The sequence below is a fragment of the Pseudophryne corroboree genome, unplaced genomic scaffold (assembly GCF_028390025.1).
Source record: "Pseudophryne corroboree isolate aPseCor3 unplaced genomic scaffold, aPseCor3.hap2 scaffold_1636, whole genome shotgun sequence".
NCBI classification, from domain to species: domain Eukaryota; kingdom Metazoa; phylum Chordata; class Amphibia; order Anura; family Myobatrachidae; genus Pseudophryne; species Pseudophryne corroboree.
The window spans coordinates 15,458-33,894 of record NW_026968271.1 but is presented as its reverse complement, the minus strand read 5'-3'; the positions used below and the strand labels follow the sequence as shown (position 1 = coordinate 33,894).

The 18,437-nt window shown below is 48.4% G+C and overlaps 17 non-coding genes and 2 pseudogenes across 17 annotated transcripts; all 19 read left to right on the top strand.

The window, feature by feature from the left end:
* The first annotated feature begins 6,374 nt into the window (after positions 1–6,374).
* LOC135001310 (U1 spliceosomal RNA) lies at positions 6,375–6,538 on the top strand. Its single transcript, XR_010202826.1, has one exon. It is a non-coding gene; the product is annotated as a U1 spliceosomal RNA (small nuclear RNA).
* Positions 6,539–6,690: 152 nt separating this feature from the next.
* On the top strand, positions 6,691–6,832 carry LOC135001318 (U1 spliceosomal RNA; annotated as a pseudogene).
* A 692-nt stretch (positions 6,833–7,524) lies between these two features.
* On the top strand, positions 7,525–7,688 carry LOC135001302 (U1 spliceosomal RNA). The gene has a single exon (XR_010202818.1). It is a non-coding gene; the product is annotated as a U1 spliceosomal RNA (small nuclear RNA).
* Positions 7,689–7,840: 152 nt separating this feature from the next.
* LOC135001346 (U1 spliceosomal RNA) lies at positions 7,841–8,003 on the top strand. Its single transcript, XR_010202855.1, has one exon. It is a non-coding gene; the product is annotated as a U1 spliceosomal RNA (small nuclear RNA).
* A 674-nt stretch (positions 8,004–8,677) lies between these two features.
* Positions 8,678–8,841, top strand: LOC135001300 (U1 spliceosomal RNA). Its single transcript, XR_010202816.1, has one exon. It is a non-coding gene; the product is annotated as a U1 spliceosomal RNA (small nuclear RNA).
* Positions 8,842–9,813: 972 nt separating this feature from the next.
* On the top strand, positions 9,814–9,979 carry LOC135001319 (U1 spliceosomal RNA). The gene has a single exon (XR_010202834.1). It is a non-coding gene; the product is annotated as a U1 spliceosomal RNA (small nuclear RNA).
* A 152-nt stretch (positions 9,980–10,131) lies between these two features.
* Positions 10,132–10,273, top strand: LOC135001328 (U1 spliceosomal RNA; annotated as a pseudogene).
* Positions 10,274–10,965: 692 nt separating this feature from the next.
* Positions 10,966–11,129, top strand: LOC135001307 (U1 spliceosomal RNA). Its single transcript, XR_010202824.1, has one exon. It is a non-coding gene; the product is annotated as a U1 spliceosomal RNA (small nuclear RNA).
* A 152-nt stretch (positions 11,130–11,281) lies between these two features.
* On the top strand, positions 11,282–11,444 carry LOC135001335 (U1 spliceosomal RNA). Its single transcript, XR_010202846.1, has one exon. It is a non-coding gene; the product is annotated as a U1 spliceosomal RNA (small nuclear RNA).
* A 671-nt stretch (positions 11,445–12,115) lies between these two features.
* On the top strand, positions 12,116–12,280 carry LOC135001325 (U1 spliceosomal RNA). The gene has a single exon (XR_010202839.1). It is a non-coding gene; the product is annotated as a U1 spliceosomal RNA (small nuclear RNA).
* Positions 12,281–12,432: 152 nt separating this feature from the next.
* Positions 12,433–12,595, top strand: LOC135001323 (U1 spliceosomal RNA). The gene has a single exon (XR_010202838.1). It is a non-coding gene; the product is annotated as a U1 spliceosomal RNA (small nuclear RNA).
* A 674-nt stretch (positions 12,596–13,269) lies between these two features.
* Positions 13,270–13,433, top strand: LOC135001295 (U1 spliceosomal RNA). Its single transcript, XR_010202812.1, has one exon. It is a non-coding gene; the product is annotated as a U1 spliceosomal RNA (small nuclear RNA).
* Positions 13,434–13,585: 152 nt separating this feature from the next.
* Positions 13,586–13,748, top strand: LOC135001320 (U1 spliceosomal RNA). The gene has a single exon (XR_010202835.1). It is a non-coding gene; the product is annotated as a U1 spliceosomal RNA (small nuclear RNA).
* A 673-nt stretch (positions 13,749–14,421) lies between these two features.
* LOC135001315 (U1 spliceosomal RNA) lies at positions 14,422–14,585 on the top strand. The gene has a single exon (XR_010202831.1). It is a non-coding gene; the product is annotated as a U1 spliceosomal RNA (small nuclear RNA).
* A 152-nt stretch (positions 14,586–14,737) lies between these two features.
* LOC135001331 (U1 spliceosomal RNA) lies at positions 14,738–14,900 on the top strand. The gene has a single exon (XR_010202843.1). It is a non-coding gene; the product is annotated as a U1 spliceosomal RNA (small nuclear RNA).
* Positions 14,901–15,574: 674 nt separating this feature from the next.
* LOC135001314 (U1 spliceosomal RNA) lies at positions 15,575–15,738 on the top strand. The gene has a single exon (XR_010202830.1). It is a non-coding gene; the product is annotated as a U1 spliceosomal RNA (small nuclear RNA).
* Positions 15,739–15,890: 152 nt separating this feature from the next.
* On the top strand, positions 15,891–16,053 carry LOC135001326 (U1 spliceosomal RNA). Its single transcript, XR_010202840.1, has one exon. It is a non-coding gene; the product is annotated as a U1 spliceosomal RNA (small nuclear RNA).
* A 674-nt stretch (positions 16,054–16,727) lies between these two features.
* LOC135001313 (U1 spliceosomal RNA) lies at positions 16,728–16,891 on the top strand. Its single transcript, XR_010202829.1, has one exon. It is a non-coding gene; the product is annotated as a U1 spliceosomal RNA (small nuclear RNA).
* A 152-nt stretch (positions 16,892–17,043) lies between these two features.
* LOC135001330 (U1 spliceosomal RNA) lies at positions 17,044–17,206 on the top strand. The gene has a single exon (XR_010202842.1). It is a non-coding gene; the product is annotated as a U1 spliceosomal RNA (small nuclear RNA).
* Positions 17,207–18,437: the final 1,231 nt, after the last annotated feature.

Here is an 18,437-nt window from a genome sequence, read left to right as displayed (position 1 = left end):
AGTATAACAATACAGCAGCTATAAGGGGAAAAACACTTATATAAGGTTATCCCTGTATATATATATATATATATATATATAGCGCTCTGGTGTGTGCTGGCATACTCTCCCTCTGTCTCCCCAAAGGGCTAGTGGGGTCCTGTCCTCTATCAGAGCATTCCCTGTGTGTGTGTGTGTGTCGGTACGATTGTGTCGACATGTATGAGGAGGAAAATGGTGTGGAGGCGGAGCAATTGCCTGTAATGGAGTTGTCACCCCCTAGGGAGTCGACACCTGAGTGGCTGAGCTTATGGAAGGAATTACGTGACAGTGTCAGCTCTTTACAAAAGATTGATGACATGAGACAGCCGGCTACTCAGCCTGTGCCTGTCCAGGTGTCTCAAAAGCCATCAGGGGCTCTAAAACGCCCGTTACCGCAGATGGCAGATACAGACGCCGACACGGATACTGATTCCAGTGTCGACGATTAAGAGACGAATGTGACTTCCAGTAGGGCCACACGTTACATGATTGAGGCTATGGAAAATGTTTTTACACATTTCTGATAATACCAGTACCACTAAAAAGGGTATTATGTTGGGTGAGAAAAAACTGCCTGTAGTTTTTCCTGCATCTGAGGAATTAAATGAAGTGTGTGATGATGCGTGGGTTTCCCCCGATAAAAACTGTTAATTCCTAAAAAGTTATTAGCATCATACCCCTTCCCGCCAGAGGATAGGGCACATTGGGAAACACCCCCTAGGGTGAATAAAGCCCTCACACGCTTGTCTAAACAGGTGGCACTACCGTCCCCGGATACGGCCGCCCTTAAGGAACCTGCTGACAGAAAGCAGTAAAATATCCTAAAATGTATATACACTCACACGGGTGTGATACTGCGACCAGCAATCGCCTCAGCCTGGATGTGCAGTGCTGGGGTGGCTTGGTCGGATTCCCTGACTGACAATATTGATACCCTAGATAGGGACAGTATATTACTGACTATAGAGCATTTAAAAGATGCTTTCTATATATGCGTGATGCACAGAGGGATATTTGCCGACTGGCATCAAGAGTAAGTGCGCTGTCCATTTCTGCCAGAAGAGGGTTATGGACAAGACAGTGGTCATGTGATGCTGATTCCAAAAGGCATATGGAAGTATCGCCTTATAAAAGGGAGGAGTTATTTGGGGTAGGTCTAACAGACCTGGTGGCCACGGCAACGGCTGGGAAATCCACATTTTTACCCCAGGTAGCCTCTCAACATAAGAAGACGCCGTATTATCAGGCGCAGTCCTTTGGGCCCCATAAGGGCAAGCGGGCAAAAGGCTCCTCATTTCTGCCCCGTGGCAGAGGGAGAGGAAAAAGGCTGCAGCAAACAGCCAGTTCCCAGGAACAGAAACGGTGGGGGCCCGTCTCATAAATTTCAGCGTGCAGTGGGCTCACTCACAGGTGGACCCCTGGATCCTTCAGGTGGTATCTCAGGGGTACAAATTGGAATTCGAGACGTCTCCCCTTCGCCGTTTTCCTAAAGTCTGCTTTACCGACGTCTCCCTCCGACAGGGAGGCGGTATGGGAAGCCATTCACAAGCTGTATTCCCAGCAGGTGATAATCAAGGTACCCCTCCTACAACAGGGAAAGGGGTATTATTCCACGCTGTTTGTGGTACCGAAGCCGGACGGCTCGGTGAGACCTAATTTAAATCTGAAATCCTTGAACACTTACATACAAAGGTTCAAATTCAAGATGGAGTCACTCAGAGCGGTGATGGCAAACCGGGAAGAAGGGGATTATATGGTGTCTCTGGACATCAAGGATGCTTATCTCCATGTCCCAAATTACCCTTCTCACCAAGGGTACCTCAGGTTTGTGGTACAGAACTGTCACTATCAGTTTCAGACGCTGCCGTTTGGTTTGTCCACGGCACCCCGGGTCTTTACCAAAGTAATGGCCGAAATGATGATACTCCTTCGAAGGAAGGGAGTTTTAATTATCCCTTACTTGGACGATCTCCGGATAAGGGCAAGATCCAGGGAACAGTTGGTAGTCGGGGTAGCACTATCTCAAGTAGTGTTGCGGCAGCACGGTTGGATTCTTAATATTCCAAAATCGCAGCTGATTCCGACGACACGTCTTCTATTCCTAAGGATGATCCTGGACACAGTCCAGAAAATAAGAATTTACTTACCGATAATTCTATTTCTCATAGTCCGTAGTGGATGCTGGGGACTCCGAAAGGACCATGGGGAATAGCGGCTCCGCAGGAGACTGGGCACAAAGTAAAAGCTTTAGGACTAGCTGGTGTGCACTGGCTCCTCCCCCTATGACCCTCCTCCAAGCCTCAGTTAGGATACTGTGCCCGGACGAGCGTACACAATAAGGAAGGATTTTGAATCCCGGGTAAGACTCATACCAGCCACACCAATCACACCGTACAACTTGTGATCTGAACCCAGTTAACAGCATGATAACAGAAGGAGCCTCTGAAAAGATGGCTCACAACAACAATAACCCGATTTTTGTAACAATAACTATGTACAAGTAATGCAGACAATCCGCACTTGGGATGGGCGCCCAGCATCCACTATGGACTATGAGAAATAGAATTATCGGTAAGTAAATTCTTATTTTCTCTAACGTCCTAGTGGATGCTGGGGACTCCGAAAGGACCATGGGGATTATACCAAAGCTCCCAACCGGGTGGGAGAGTGCGGATGACTCTGCAGCACCGAATGAGAGAACTCCAGGTCCTCCTCAGCCAGGGTATCAAATTTGTAGAATTTAGCAAACATGTTTTCCCCTGACCAAGTAGCTGCTCGGCAAAGTTGTAAAGCCGAGACCCCTCGGGCAGCCGCCCAAGATGAGCCCACTTTCCGTGTGGAATGGGCTTTTACAGATTTTGGCTGTGGCAGGCCTGCCACAGAATGTGCAAGCTGAATTGTACTACAAATCCAACGAGCAATCGTCTGCTTAGAAGCAGGAGCACCCAGCTTGCTGGGTGCATACAGGATAAACAGCGAATCAGATTTTCTGACTCCAGCCGTCCTGGAAACATATATTTTCAGGGCCCTGACTACGTCCAGCAACTTGGAATCCTCCAAGTCCCTAGTAGCCGCAGGCACCACATATGAAAAATTAGGTAAGGGCTTTTATAGGATAAAGCCGCCAATTCTGAGACACGATGTACAGAGAGCCAACGTAAAAAATAACAATGTTTATTAATAAAACATATAAAAAGATTAATTGTCAAATAACCGGTGAAAAATATATATAAATATATATAAGAACATTCTACCTTTGAGAAAGTCACGTGAACGTGACGAAACGCGTCAGGACCCGCCCCTATCCACACTCAGCTCAGGTGAAATCTTCCAGGTGTTCCTTGGTCCCCGCTGCACCCTCCTTCTACAGCATCCGACATCAGCGGCTTCAGCGCACACGCCGCCACGACCGGGTTGTGAGAGAGACGGTCCATTCCTTTCCGCTGCACAGCGTATATGGGCATTGCAGGACATTGAAGCCGAGGACGCTCGGCTCTTACCAGCCCATTTTGGAAAGGTATTGAATATCAATTTCAACTGAGGGACTTTTTTATTCATTAGGATCCTACCAACACACCTGGTATTTATCAACTATCTAACAAGTGAATCACTGAACTTTTCACCCCAATAAGCTGAGTCATTACAATATACCACTAGTTCACGTCTAGTGACTGTTCTTATATATATTTGTATATATTTTTCACCGGTTATTTGACAATTAATCTTTTTATATGTTTTATTAATAAACATTGTTATTTTTTACGTTGGCTCTCTGTACATCATGTTTCGTTCCTGATATTCAGCGCAGCCGTTTGTTCTTTTTCTATGCTATCACCACAATACTACACATAGTATTCCGGCAAGCGCAGACTATCAGGAACATAAAATTGTGATTATTTAATTCTATGAAACACGTATTGGTTTTCACTTTTTATTTTGATGATTAGGCGCTCGTTTGTTGCAGTTTTTTGTTTTGGTCAATTCTGAGACACGCCTGGCTGAAGCCAGGGCTAACAGCATTACCACTTTCCATGTGAGATATTTTAAGTCCACAGTGGTGAGTGGTTCAAACCAATGTGATTTTAGGAATCCCAAAACTACATTGAGATCCCAAGGTGCCACTGGAGGCACAAAAGGAGGCTGTATATGCAGTACTCCCTTGACAAACGTCTGAACTTCAGGAACAGAAGCCAGTTCTTTTTGGAAGAATATTGACAGGGCCGAAATTTGAACCTTAATGGACCCTAATTTGAGGCCCATAGACAGTCCTGTTTGCAGGAAATGCAGGAAACGACCCAGTTGAAATTCCTCTGTAGGGGCCTTCCTGGCCTCGCACCACGCAACATATTTACGCCAAATACGGTGATAATGTTGTATGGTTACATCCTTCCTGGCTTTGATCAGGGTAGGGATGACTTCATCCGGAATGCCTTTTTCCTTCAGGATCCGGCGTTCAACCGCCATGCCGTCAAACGCAGCCGCGGTAAGTCTTGGAACAGACATGGTCCCTGCTGGAGCAGGTCCTTTCTTAGAGGTAGAGGCCACGGGTCTTCCGTGAGCATCTCTTGAATTTCCGGGTACCAAGTCCTTCTTGGCCAATCCGGAGCCACGAGTATAGTCTTTACTCCTCTCCTTCTTATGATTCTCAGTACTTTTGGTATGAGAGGAAGAGGAGGGAACACATACACTGACTGGTACACCCACGGTGTTACCAGAGAGTCCACAGCTATTGCCTGAGGGTCCCTTGACCTGGCGCAATATCTGTCCAGCTTTTTGTTGAGGCGGGACGCCATCATGTCCACCCTTTGGTTTTTCCCAACGGTTCACAATCATGTGGAAGACTTCTGGGTGAAGTCCCCACTCCCCCGGGTGAAGATCGTGTCTGCTGAGGAAGTCTGCTTCCCAGTTGTCCACTCCCGGAATGAACACTGCTGACAGTGCTATCACATGATTCTCCGCCCAGCGAAGAATCCTTGCCACTTCCATCATTGCCCTCCTGCTTCTTGTGCCGCCCTGTCTGTTTACGTGGGCGACTGCCGTGATGTTGTCCGACTGGATCAACACCGGCTGACCCTGAAGCAGAGGTCTTGCCTGACTTAGGGCATTGTAAATGGCCCTTAGTTCCAGGATATTTATGTGAAGTGACGTTTCCATGCTTGACCACAAGCCCAGGAAATTTCTTCCCTGTGTGACTGCTCCCCAGCCTCTCAGGCTGGCATCCGTGGTCACCAGGACCCAATCCTGAATGCCGAATCTGCGGCCCTCTAGGAGATGAGCACTCTGTAACCACCACAGGAGAGACATCCTTGTCCTTGGAGACAGGGTTATCCGCTGATGCATTTGAAGATGCGATCCGGACCATTTGTCCAGCAGATCCCACTGAAAAGTTCTTGCATGGAATCTGCCGAATGGAATCGCTTCGTAAGAAGCCACCATCTTTCCCAGGACCATTGTGCATTGTACTGACACTTGGCCTGGTCTTAGGAGGTTCCTGACTATGTCGGATAACTCCTTGGCTTTCTCCTCCGGGAGAAACACCTTTTTCTGTACTGTGTCCAGAATCATCCCTAGGAACAGCAGACGTGTCGTCGGAATCAGCTGCGATTTTGGAATATTTAGAATCCATCCGTGCTGTCGTAGTACTACTTGAGATAGTGCTACTCCGACCTCTAACTGTTCTCTGGACCTTGCCTGCTTACTTTGTGCCTTCCAATGCACAATGCAAACTACAGGTAGTGCTGCAGGGCCCACACCCTTTTACTTGCCGTACAGAGTAGCTCTGGAGCTGTTACAGTGCCCAGCTGCTGCAAGAAATCAGCTTGAATGCTTCAGGGGCTGGGGCATAGCCAACATGAGCCCCACACCGAAGGAGGGTGGAGGTGTTTAATGCGAACTAGGGGTCATCCAAGCGCCGCAAAAGGCCGCCATGCCCTGCACGCCCCTTTTCTCTTTTCATATGCAGACGAGGGTTGAAGCCAACTTTGACCCACTGCTTGGATGACATCACCGTATGCAAATCCATCTGCTGCAGGCCTTCCCCCAGGAATGCTTGCACTAGTTGTTGCATTTGGTTTGTTGTTTGACCCACTGCTTGGATGACATCACCGTATGCAAATCCATCTGCTGCAGGCCTTCCCCCAGGAATGCTTGCACTAGTTGTTGCATTTGGTTTGTTGTTTGGGGGTGCTTCATTATTAGGCAGCCTTCTGCCCTCCCATGTTCATCTGAAAATTTGTGTTCTCCCTGCAGTTGTTGTCCCCAGATGAGAGTTCCCTTGTGTTGCCTCAGTTGAATCTCCTTTACTTGACAGAGATGTGCCTGAGCAGCGGCCCTCCCCAGCCCTATCCCAAATCATACTTATTTTGCATAGGAGATACCATGGTCATGAAGATTGTTCTCCCAGGGTGAGGTTCATTCATTGCATTCTGGGTATGCTGACCCCTGTGATTTCCCCAAATGTGGGAAACTCGACTGCATTATTTGTGGTAGTGGGGGACTGTGTTTGTGCTTTCCTCTGGTCAGCTCTGGTAAAAGTCAGATTTATTTGTCTCAGATCTTCCTCTAGCCTTGTTCTTCTTTCGAGAGTTCCCTTGTGCTGCCTCAGTTGGATCTCCTTCACTTGACAGGGGGGTACCCGAGCAGCGACCCTCCCCAGCTCTAGCCCAACTTCTACTTACCTGGCAGGTGAGATACTATGATCATGTAGGTGCTTCTCCCAGGGCAAGGCTCACCCATTGCACTCTGGGTGTGCTGCTCCTGCGATTTCCCCAAATGTGGGAAACTTGACTGCATAATTTGTGTTTCCCCTGGTCGGCTCTCATATAATTCAGATCTCTTTGTCTCAGGTCTCTCTCCAGCCTAGTTTGCTGTCTGTTTCAACTTCTCTTTTCTTGAGCCGCTCCCTTCTATGCCCTTGCGCACTATCCTGACTTCTCCCGTCTGCTTACTTTGTGCCTTCCAATGCACAATGCAAACTACAGGTAGTGCTGCAGGGCCCACACCCTTTTACTTGCCGTTCAGAGCAGCTCTGGAGCTGTTACAGTGCCCAGCTGCTGCAAGAAATCAGCTTGAATGCTTCAGGGGCTGGGGCATAGCCAACATGAGCCCCACACCGAAGGAGGGTGGAGGTGTTTAATGCGAACTAGGGGTCATCCAAGCGCCGCAAAAGGCCGCCATGCCCTGCACGCCCCTTTTCTCTTTTCATATGCAGACGAGGGTTGAAGCTAACTTTGACCCACTGCTTGGATGACATCACCGTATGCAAATCCATCTGCTGCAGGCCTTCCCCCAGGAATGCTTGTACTAGTTGTTGCATTTGGTTTGTTGTTTGGGGGTGCTTCAGTATTAGGCAGCCTTCTGCCCTCCCATGTTTATCTGGAAATATGTGTTCTCCCTGCAGTTGTTGTCCCCAGATGAGAGTTCCCTTGTGCTGCCTCAGTTGAATCTCCTTTACTTGACAGAGATGTGCCTGAGCAGCGGCCCTCCCCAGCCCTATCCAAAATCATACTTATTTTGCATAGGCGATACCATGGTCATGAAGATTGTTCTCCCAGGGTGAGGTTCATTCATTGCATTCTGGGTATGCTGACCCCTGTGATTTCCCCAAATGTGGGAAACTCGACTGCATTATTTGTGGTAGTGGGGGACTGTGTTTGTGCTTTCCTCTGGACAGCTCTGGTAAAAGTCAGATTTATTTGTCTCAGATCTTCCTCTAGCCTTGTTCTTCTTTCGAGAGTTCCCTTGTGCTGCCTCAGTTGGATCTCTTTCACTTGACAGGGGGGTGCCAGAGCAGCGACCCTCCTCAGCTCTAGCCCAACTCCTACTTACCTGCCAGGTGAGATACTTTGATCATGAAGGTGCTTCTCCCAGGGCAAGGCTCACCCATTGCACTCTGGGTGTGGTGCCCCTGCGATTTCCCCAAATGTGGGAAGCTTGACTGCATAATTTGTGTTTCCCCTGGTCAGCTCTCGTATAATTCAGATCTCTTTGTCTCAGGTCTCTCTCCAGCCTAGTTTGCTGTCTGTTTCCACTTCTTTTTTCATGAGCCCCTCCCTTTTATACCCTTGTGCACTATCCTGACTTCTCCTCCTGTCTGCTTACTTTGTGCCTTCCAATGCACAATGCAAACTACAGGTAGTGCTGCAGGGCCCACACCCTTTTACTTGCCGTACAGAGCAGCTCTGGAGCTGTTACAGTGCCCAGCTGCTGCAAGAAATCAGCTTGAATGCTTCAGGGGCTGGGGCATAGCCAACATGAGCCCCACACCGAAGGAGGGTGGAGGTGTTTAATGTGAACTAGGGGTCATCCAAGCGCCGCAAAAGGCCGCCATGCCCTGCACGCCCCTTTTCTCTTTTCATATGCAGACGAGGGTTGAAGCCAACTTTGACCCACTGCTTGGATGACATCACCGTATGCAAATCCATCTGCTGCAGGCCTTCCCCCAGGAATGCTTGCACTAGTTGTTGCATTTGGTTTGTTGTTTGGGGGTGCTTCAGTATTAGGCAGCCTTCTGCCCTCCCATGTTCATCTGAAAATATGTGTTCTCCCTGCAGTTGTTGTCCCCAGATGAGAGTTCCCTTGTGCTGCCTCAGTTGAATCTCCTTTACTTGACAGAGATGTGCCTGAGCAGCGGCCCTCCCCAGCCCTATCCCAAATCATACTTATTTTGCATAGGAGATACCATGGTCATGAAGATTGTTCTCCCAGGGTGAGGTTCATTCATTGTATTCTGGGTATGCTGACCCCTGTGATTTCCCCAAATGTGGGAAACTCGACTGCATTATTTGTGGTAGTGGGGGACTGTGTTTGTGCTTTCCTCTGGTCAGCTCTGGTAAAAGTCAGATTTATTTGTCTCAGATCTTCCTCTAGCCTTGTTCTTCTTTCGAGAGTTCCCTTGTGCTGCCTCAGTTGGATCTCTTTCACTTGACAGGGGGGTGCCCGAGCAGCGACCCTCCCCAGCTCTAGCCCAACTCCTACTTACCTGCCAGGTGAGATACTATGATCATGAAGGTGCTTCTCCCAGGGCAAGGCTCACCCATTGCACTCTGATTTCCCCAAATGTGGGAAGCTTGACTGCATAATTTGTGTTTCCCCTGGTCGGCTCTCGTATAATTCAGATCTCTTTGTCTCAGGTCTCTCTCCAGCCTAATTTGCTGTCTGTTTCCACTTCTTTTTTCATGAGCCCCTCCCTTTTATACCCTTGTGCAATATCCTGACTTCTCCTCCTGTCTGCTTTCTTTGTGCCTTCCAATGCACAATGCAAACTACAGGTAGTGCTGCAGGGCCCACACCCTTTTACTTGCCTTACAGAGCAGCTCTGGAGCTGTTACAGTGCCCAGCTGCTGCAAGAAATCAGCTTGAATGCTTCAGGGGCTGGGGCATAGCCAACATGAGCCCCACACCGAAGGAGGGTGGAGGTGTTTAATGCGAACTAGGGGTCATCCAAGCGTCGCAAAAGGCCGCCATGCCCTGCACGCCCCTTTTCTCTTTTCATATGCAGACGAGGGTTGAAGCCAACTTTGACCCACTGCTTGGATGACATCACCGTATGCAAATCCATCTGCTGCAGGCCTTCCCCCAGGAATGCTTGCACTAGTTGTTGCATTTGGTTTGTTGTTTGGGGGTGCTTCAGTATTAGGCAGCCTTCTGCCCTCCCATGTTCATCTGAAAATATGTGTTCTCCCTGCAGTTGTTGTCCCCAGATGAGAGTTCCCTTGTGCTGCCTCAGTTGAATCTCCTTTACTTGACAGAGATGTGCATGAGCAGCGGCCCTCCCCAGCCCTATCCCAAATCATACTTATTTTGCATAGGAGATACCATGGTCATGAAGATTACTCTCCCAGGGTGAGGTTCATTCATTGCATTCTGGGTATGCTGACCCCTGTGATTTCCCCAAATGTGGGAAACGCGACTGCTTTATTTGTTGGTAGTGGGGGGACTGTGTTTGTGCTTTCTTCTGGTCAGCTCTGGTAAAAGTCAGATTTCTTTGTCTCAGATCTTCCTCTAGCCTTGTTCTTCTTTCGAGAGTTCCCTTGTGCTGCCTCAGTTGGATCTCCTTCACTTAACAGGGGGGTGCCCGAGCAGCGACCCTCCCCAGCTCTAGCCCAACTCCTACTTACCTGCCAGGTGAGATACTATGATCATGAAGGTGCTTCTCCCAGGGCAAGGCTCACCCATTGCACTCTGGGTGTGCTGCCCCTGCGATTTCCCCAAATGTGGGAAACTTGACTGCATAATTTGTGTTTCCCCTGGTCGGCTCTCGTATAATTCACATCTCTTTGTCTCAGGTCTCTCTCCAGCCTAGTTTGCTGTCTGTTTCCACTTCTCTTTTCTTGAGCCGCTCCCTTCTATGCCCTTGCGCACTATCCTGACTTCTCCCGTCTGCTTACTTTGTGCCTTCCTACGCACAATGCGAACTACAGGTAGTGCTGCAGGGCCCACACCCTTTTAGTTGCCTTACAGAGCAGCTCTGGAGCTGTTACAGTGCCCAGCTGCTGCAAGAAATTAGCTTGAATGCTTCAGGGGCTGGGGCATAGCCAACATGAGCCCCACACCGAAGGAGGGTGGAGGTGTTTAATGCGAACTAGGGGTCATCCAAGCGCCGCAAAAGGCCGCCATGCCCTGCATAACCCTTTTCTCTTTTCATATGCAGATGAGGGTTCCAGCCAACTTTGGCCCACTGCTTGGATGACATCACCGTATGCAAATCCGTCTTCTGCAGACCTTCACCCAGGAATGCTTTTACTAGTTGTTGCATTTGGTTTGTTGTTTGGGGGTGCTTCAGTATTAGGCAGCCTTCTGTCCTCCCATGTTCATCTGAAAATATGTGTTCTCCCTGCAGTTGTTGTCCCCAGATGAGAGTTCCCTTGTGCTGCCTCAGTTGAATCTCCTTTACTTGACAGAGATGTGCCTGAGCAGCGGCCCTCCCCAGCCCTATCCCAAATCATACTTATTTTGCATAGGAGATACCATGGTCATGAAGATTGTTCTCCCAGGGTGAGGTTCATTCATTGCATTCTGGGTATGCTGACCCCTGTGAATTTCCCAAATTTGGGAAACTCGACTGCATTATTTGTGGTAGTGGGGGACTGTGTTTGTGCTTTCCTCTGGTCAGCTCTGGTAAAAGTCAGATTTCTTTGTCTCAGATCTTCCTCTAGCCTTGTTCTTCTTTCGAGAGTTTCCTTGTGCTGCCTCAGTTGGATCTCCTTCACTTGACAGGGGGGTGCCCGAGCAGCGACCCTCCCAAGCTCTAGCCCAACTCCTACTTACCTGCCAGGTGAGATACTATAATCAGGAAGGTGCTTCTCCCAGGGCAAGGCTCACCCATTGCACTCTGGGTGTGCTGCTCCTGCGATTTCCCCAAATGTGGGAAACTTGACTGCATAATTTGTGTTTCCCCTGGTCGGCTCTCGTATAATTCAGATCTCTTTGTCTCAGGTCTCTCTCCAGCCTAGTTTGCTGTCTGTTTCAACTTCTCTTTTCTTGAGCTGCTCCCTTCTATGCCCTTGCGCACTATCCTGACTTCTCCCGTCTGCTTACTTTGTGCCTTCCAATGCACAATGCAAACTACAGGTAGTGCTGCAGGGCCCACACCCTTTTACTTGCCGTTCAGAGCAGCTCTGGAGCTGTTACAGTGCCCAGCTGCTGCAATAAATCAGCTTGAATGCTTCAGGGGATGGGGCATGGCCAACATGAGCCCCACACCAAAGGAGGGTGGGGGTGTTTAATGCGAACTAGGGGTCATCCAAGCACCGCAAAAGGCCGCCATGCCCTGCACGCCCCTTTTCTCTTTTCATATGCAGATGAGGGTTGAAGCCAACTTTGACCCACTGCTTGGATGACATCACCGTATGCAAATCCGTCTTCTGCAGAACTTACCCCAGGAATGCTTGCACTAGTTGTTGCATTTGGTTTGTTGTTTGGGGGTGCTTCAGTATTAGGCAGCCTTCTGCCCTCCCATGTTCATCTGAAAATATGTGTTCTCCCTGCAGTTGTTGTCCCCAGATGAGAGTTCCCTTGTGCTGCCTCAGTTGAATCTCCTTTACTTGACAGAGATGTGCATGAGCAGCGGCCCTCCCCAGCCCTATCCCAAATCATACTTATTTTGCATAGGAGATACCATGGTCATGAAGATTACTCTCCCAGGGTGAGGTTCATTCATTGCATTCTGGGTATGCTGACCCCTGTGATTTCCCCAAATGTGGGAAACGCGACTGCTTTATTTGTTGGTAGTGGGGGACTGTGTTTGTGTTTTCCTCTGGTCAGCTCTGGTAAAAGTCAAATTTCTTTGTCTCAGATCTTCCTCTAGCCTTGTTCTTCTTTCGAGAGTTTCCTTGTGCTGCCTCAGTTGGATCTCCTTCACTTGACAGGGGGGTGCCCGAGCAGCGACCCTCCCCAGCTCTAGCCCAACTCCTACTTACCTGCCAGGTGAGATACTATGATCATGAAGGTGCTTCTCCCAGGGCAAGGCTCACCCATTGCACTCTGGGTGTGCTGCCCCTGCGATTTCCCCAAATGTGGGAAACTTGACTGCATAATTTGTGTTTCCCCTGGTCAGGTCTCGTATAATTCAGATCTCTTTGTCTCAGGTCTCTCTCCAGCCTAGTTTGCTGTCTTTTTCAACTTCTCTTTTCTTGAGCTGCTCCCTTTTATACCCTTGTGCACTATCCTGACTTCTCCTCCTGTCTGCTTACTTTGTGCCTTCCAATGCGCAATGCAAACTACAGGTAGTGCTGCAGGGCCCACACCCTTTTACTTGCCTAACAGAACAGCTCTGGAGCTGTTACAGTGCCAAGCTGCTGCAAGAAATCAGCTTGAATGCTTCAGGGGATGGGGCATGGCCAACATGAGCCCCACACCGAAGGAGGGTGGGGGTGTTTAATGCGAACTAAGGGTCATCCAAGCGCCGCAAAAGGCCGCCATGCCCTGCATACCCCTTTTCTCTTTTCATATGCAGATGAGGGTTCCAGCCAACTTTGGCCCACTGCTTGGATGACATCACCGTATGCAATTCCGTCTTCTGCAGAACTTCCCCCAGGAATGCTTGTACTAGTTGTTGCATTTGGTTTGTTGTTTGGGGGTGCTTCAGTATTAGGCAGCCTTCTGCCCTCCCATGTTCATCTGAAAATATGTGTTCTCCCTGCAGTTGTTGTCCCCAGATGAGAGTTTCCTTGTGCTGCCTCAGTTGAATCTCCTTTACTTGACAGAGATGTGCATGAGCAGCGGCCCTCCCCAGCCCTATCCCAAATCATACTTATTTTGCATAGGAGATACCATGGTCATGAAGATTGTTCTCCCAGGGTGAGGTTCATTCATTGCATTTTGGGTATGCTGACCCCTGTGATTTCCCCAAATGTGGGAAACTCGACTGCATTATTTGTGGTAGTGGGGGACTGTGTTTGTGCTTTCCTCTGGTCAGCTCTGGAAAAAGTCAGATTTCTTTGTCTCAGATCTTCCTCTAGCCTTGTTCTTCTTTCGAGAGTTCCCTTGTGCTGCCTCAGTTGGATCTCTTTCACTTGACAGGGGGGTGCCCGAACAGCGACTTTCCCCAGCTCTAGCCCAACTCCTACTTACCTGCCAGGTGAGATACTATGATCATGAAGGTGCTTCTCCCAGGGCAAGGCTCACCCATTGCACTCTGGGTGTGCTGCCCCTGCGATTTCCCCAAATGTGGGAAACTTGACTGCATAATTTGTGTTTCCCCTGGTCGGCTCTCGTATAATTCAGATCTCTTTGTCTCAGGTCTCTCTCCAGCCTAGTTTGCTGTCTGTTTCCACTTCTCTTTTCTTCAGCCGCTCCCTTCTATACCCTTGTGCACTATCCTGACTTCTCCTCCCATCTGCTTACTTTGTGCCTTCCAATGCACAATGCAAACTACAGGTAGTGCTGCAGGGCCCACACCCTTTTACTTGCCTTACAGAGCAGCTCTGGAGCTGTTACAGTGCCCAGCTGCTGCAAGAAATCAGCTTGAATGCTTCAGGGGATGGGCATGGCCAACATGAGCCCCACACCAAAGGAGGGTGGAGGTGTTTAATGCGAACTAGGGGTCATCCAAGCACCGCAAAAGGCCGCCATGCCCTGCACGCCCCTTTTCTCTTTTCATATGCAGATGAGGGTTGAAGCCAACTTTGACCCACTGCTTGGATGACATCACCGTATGCAAATCCGTCTTCTGCAGAACTTCCCCCAGGAATGCTTGGACTAGTTGTTGCATTTGGTTTGTTGTTTGGGGGTGCTTCAGTATTAGGCAGCCTTCTGCCCTCCCATGTTCATCTGAAAATATGTGTTCTCCCTGCAGTTGTTGTCCCCAGATGAAAGTTCCCTTGTGCTGCCTCAGTTGAATCTCCTTTACTTGACAGAGATGTGCATGAGCAGCGGCCCTCCCCAGCCCTATTCCAAATCATACTTATTTTGCATAGGAGATACCATGGTCATGAAGATTTTTCTCCCAGGGTGAGGTTCATTCATTGCATTTTGGGTATGCTGACCCCTGTGATTTCCCCAAATGTGGGAAACTTGACTGCATTATTTGTGGTAGTGGGAGACTGTGTTTGTGCTTTCCTCTGGTCAGCTCTGGTAAAAGTCAGATTTCTTTGTCTCAGATTTTCCTTTAGCCTTGTTCTTCTTTCGAGAGTTCCCTTGTGCTGCCTCAGTTGGATCTCCTTCACTTTACAGGGGGGTACCCGAGCAGCGACCCTCCCCAGCTCTAGCCCAACTCCTACTTACCTGCCAGGTGAGATACTATGATCATGAAGGTGCTTCTCCCAGGGCAAGGCTCACCCATTGTACTCTGGGTGTGCTGCTCCTGCGATTTCCCCAAATGTGGGAAACTTGACTGCATAATTTGTGTTTCCCCTGGTCGGCTCTCGTATAATTCAGATCTCTTTGTCACAGGTCTCTCTCCAGCCTAGTTTGCTGTCTGTTTCCACTTCTCTTTTCTTCAGCCGCTCCCTTCTATACCCTTGTGCACTATCCTGACTTCTCCTCCCGTCTGCTTACTTTGTGCCTTCCAATGCACAATGCAAACTACAGGTAGTGCTGCAGGGCCCACACCCTTTTACTTGCCTTACAGAGCAGCTCTGGAGCTGTTACAGTGCCCAGCTGCTGCAAGAAATCAGCTTGAATGCTTCAGGGGATGGGGCATGGCCAACATGAGCCCCACACCAAAGGAGGGTGGAGGTGTTTAATGCGAACTAGGGGTCATCCAAGCACCGCAAAAGGCCGCCATGCCCTGCACGCCCCTTTTCTCTTTTCATATGCAGATGAGGGTTGAAGCCAACTTTGACCCACTACTTGGATGACATCACCGTATGCAAATCCGTCTTCTGCAGAACTTCCCCCAGGAATGCTTGCACTAGTTGTTGCATTTGGTTTGTTGTTTGGGGGTGCTTCAGTATTAGGCAGCCTTCTGCCCTCCCATGTTCATCTGAAAATATGTGTTCTCCCTGCAGTTGTTGTCCCAAGATGAGAGTTCCCTTGTGCTGCCTCAGTTGAATCTCCTTTACTTGACAGAGATGTGCATGAGCAGCGGCCCTCCCCAGCCCTATTCCAAATCATACTTATTTTGCATAGGAGATACCATGGTCATGAAGATTTTTCTCCCAGGGTGAGGTTCATTCATTGCATTTTGGGTATGCTGACCCCTGTGATTTCCCCAAATGTGGGAAACTTGACTGCATTATTTGTGGTAGTGGGAGACTGTGTTTGTGCTTTCCTCTGGTCAGCTCTGGTAAAAGTCAGATTTCTTTGTCTCAGATTTTCCTTTAGCCTTGTTCTTCTTTCGAGAGTTCCCTTGTGCTGCCTCAGTTGGATCTCCTTCACTTTACAGGGGGGTACCCGAGCAGCGACCCTCCCCAGCTCTAGCCCAACTCCTACTTACCTGCCAGGTGAGATACTATGATCATGAAGGTGCTTCTCCCAGGGCAAGGCTCACCCATTGTACTCTGGGTGTGCTGCTCCTGCAATTTCCCCAAATGTGGGAAACTTGACTGCATAATTTGTGTTTCCCCTGGTCGGCTCTCGTATAATTCAGATCTCTTTGTCTCAGGTCTCTCTCCAGCCTAGTTTGCTGTCTGTTTCAACTTCTCTTTTCTTGAGCCGCTCCCTTCTATGCCCTTGCGCACTATCCTGACTTCTCCTCCCGTCTGCTTACTTTGTGCCTTCCAATGCACAATGCAAACTACAGGTAGTGCTGCAGGGCCCACACCCTATTACTTGCCTTACAGAGCAGCTCTGGAGCTGTTACAGTGCCCAGCTGCTGCAAGAAATCAGCTTGAATGCTTCAGGGGCTGGGGCATAGCCAACATGAGCCCCACACCGAAGGAGGGTGGAGGTGTTTAATGCAAACTAGGGGTCAGACAAGCGCCGCAAAAGGCCACCATGCCCTGCACGCCCCTTTTCTGTTTTCATATGCAGACGAGGGTTGAAGCCAACTTTGACCCACTGCTTGGATGACATCACCATATGCAAATCCATCTGCGGCAGGCCTTCCCCCAGGAATGCTTGCACTAGTTGTTGCATTTGGTTTGTTGTTTGGGGGTGCTTCAGTATTAGGCAGCCTTCTGCCCTCCCATGTTCATCTGAAAATATGTGTTCTCCCTGCAGTTGTTGTCCCAAGATGAGAGTTCCCTTTTGCTGCCTCAGTTGAATCTCCTTTACTTGACAGAGATGTGCATGAGCAGCGGCCCTCCCCAGCCCTATTCCAAATCATACTTATTTTGCATAGGAGATACCATGGTCATGAAGATTTTTCTCCCAGGGTGAGGTTCATTCATTGCATTTTGGGTATGCTGACCCCTGTGATTTCCCCAAATGTGGGAAACTTGACTGCATTATTTGTGGTAGTGGGAGACTGTGTTTGTGCTTTCCTCTGGTCAGCTCTGGTAAAAGTCAGATTTCTTTGTCTCAGATTTTCCTTTAGCCTTGTTCTTCTTTCGAGAGTTCCCTTGTGCTGCCTCAGTTGGATCTCCTTCACTTTACAGGGGGGTACCCGAGCAGCGACCCTCCCCAGCTCTAGCCCAACTCCTACTTACCTGCCAGGTGAGATACTATGATCATGAAGGTGCTTCTCCCAGGGCAAGGCTCACCCATTGTACTCTGGGTGTGCTGCTCCTGCGATTTCCCCAAATGTGGGAAACTTGACTGCATAATTTGTGTTTCCCCTGGTCGGCTCTCGTATAATTCAGATCTCTCTGTCTCAGGTCTCTCTCCAGCCTAGTTTGCTGTCTGTTTCCACTTCTCTTTTCTTCAGCCGCTCCCTTCTATACCCTTGTGCACTATCCTTGCAATGGTACAAGACAGCTTTTCCTTGCCAATATCTCTCTTTTGCAAAGAGCTGCGCATTGGAAAATTCAGGGCTATGTCGTGTAGATTATGGCCTAACAGGAGGCTTTAAAATTTTCTTTCTAGTGACCTTCGTTTGGGAGAAAAATGCAAAGGTACAAGACAGCTTTTCCTTGCCAATATCTCTCTTTTGCAAAGAGCTGCGCATTGGAAAATTCAGGGCTATGTCGTGGATTTTTGAAAGAAAACAATACTGTCAATATACTATTAAAACAAATTAAAATGGTAAAAGTTATTGTACTTTAAGTAAAAATAAAAGCTAAAATATCAATCCCAGTTTTGGATTACTTTAATGAACAAAAAAAAATGCATATAGCAAAGGATAGTTTCAATCTGCCTACCTCTGGGTTATGGGCCCAGCATGCTTCCATTGCAGTACTCTGCTGCACATGTAAGTGCAAGAGATCCTGAAGCACTCACTCATCATGCGAAAGTACCAATGTGTTTCTTCATTGGTTGCTGGAAGAAACATCTTACAAACACTCTCCAGATTATTGACTTTTTAAAGTTTTTCTAGGAAACGTTCTAGATGAATGCTTATTAGTCTTTGTCAGTATATACTTTTTGCAAAGTGTCTCTGTGGCGCAATCGGTTAGTGTGTTCAGCTATTAATCAAAAGGTTGGTGGTTCAATCCCACCCAGGGACGTAATTGACCTTGTGATCAGATTTTGGTGATATTTAAGTAGACAAGTCAAAATTGCAAACCCCCTCTTATGGTGTAGGGTACCTGGCCTTCTCTGATGTAATCAGAGTTAGATTTGATTCAGTGATTTTATAAAAACAGCTAGGAAGCACAATTTAGCAGTGGGTTGCAGAGAAAAAGAAATATGCTGGCAGAAAAATCCAATTGAGTGATTAAACAGCTCTTCATTTTCTGGCTTTATTTTTATGCTAACTAATTTGTTCTCTGAAAAGTGTCCACAAAGCCAAGTATCTGATTAACATATTTGTAGTGATGGTTTTTCACCTATTACTAAATTAAACTTGCTTCATTGGAAAGGCAGCAAGATGCATCCTCATTTCAATATCTACTGAAATAATACAGGTTGACACCAGGAAACATTAACGCCACTGC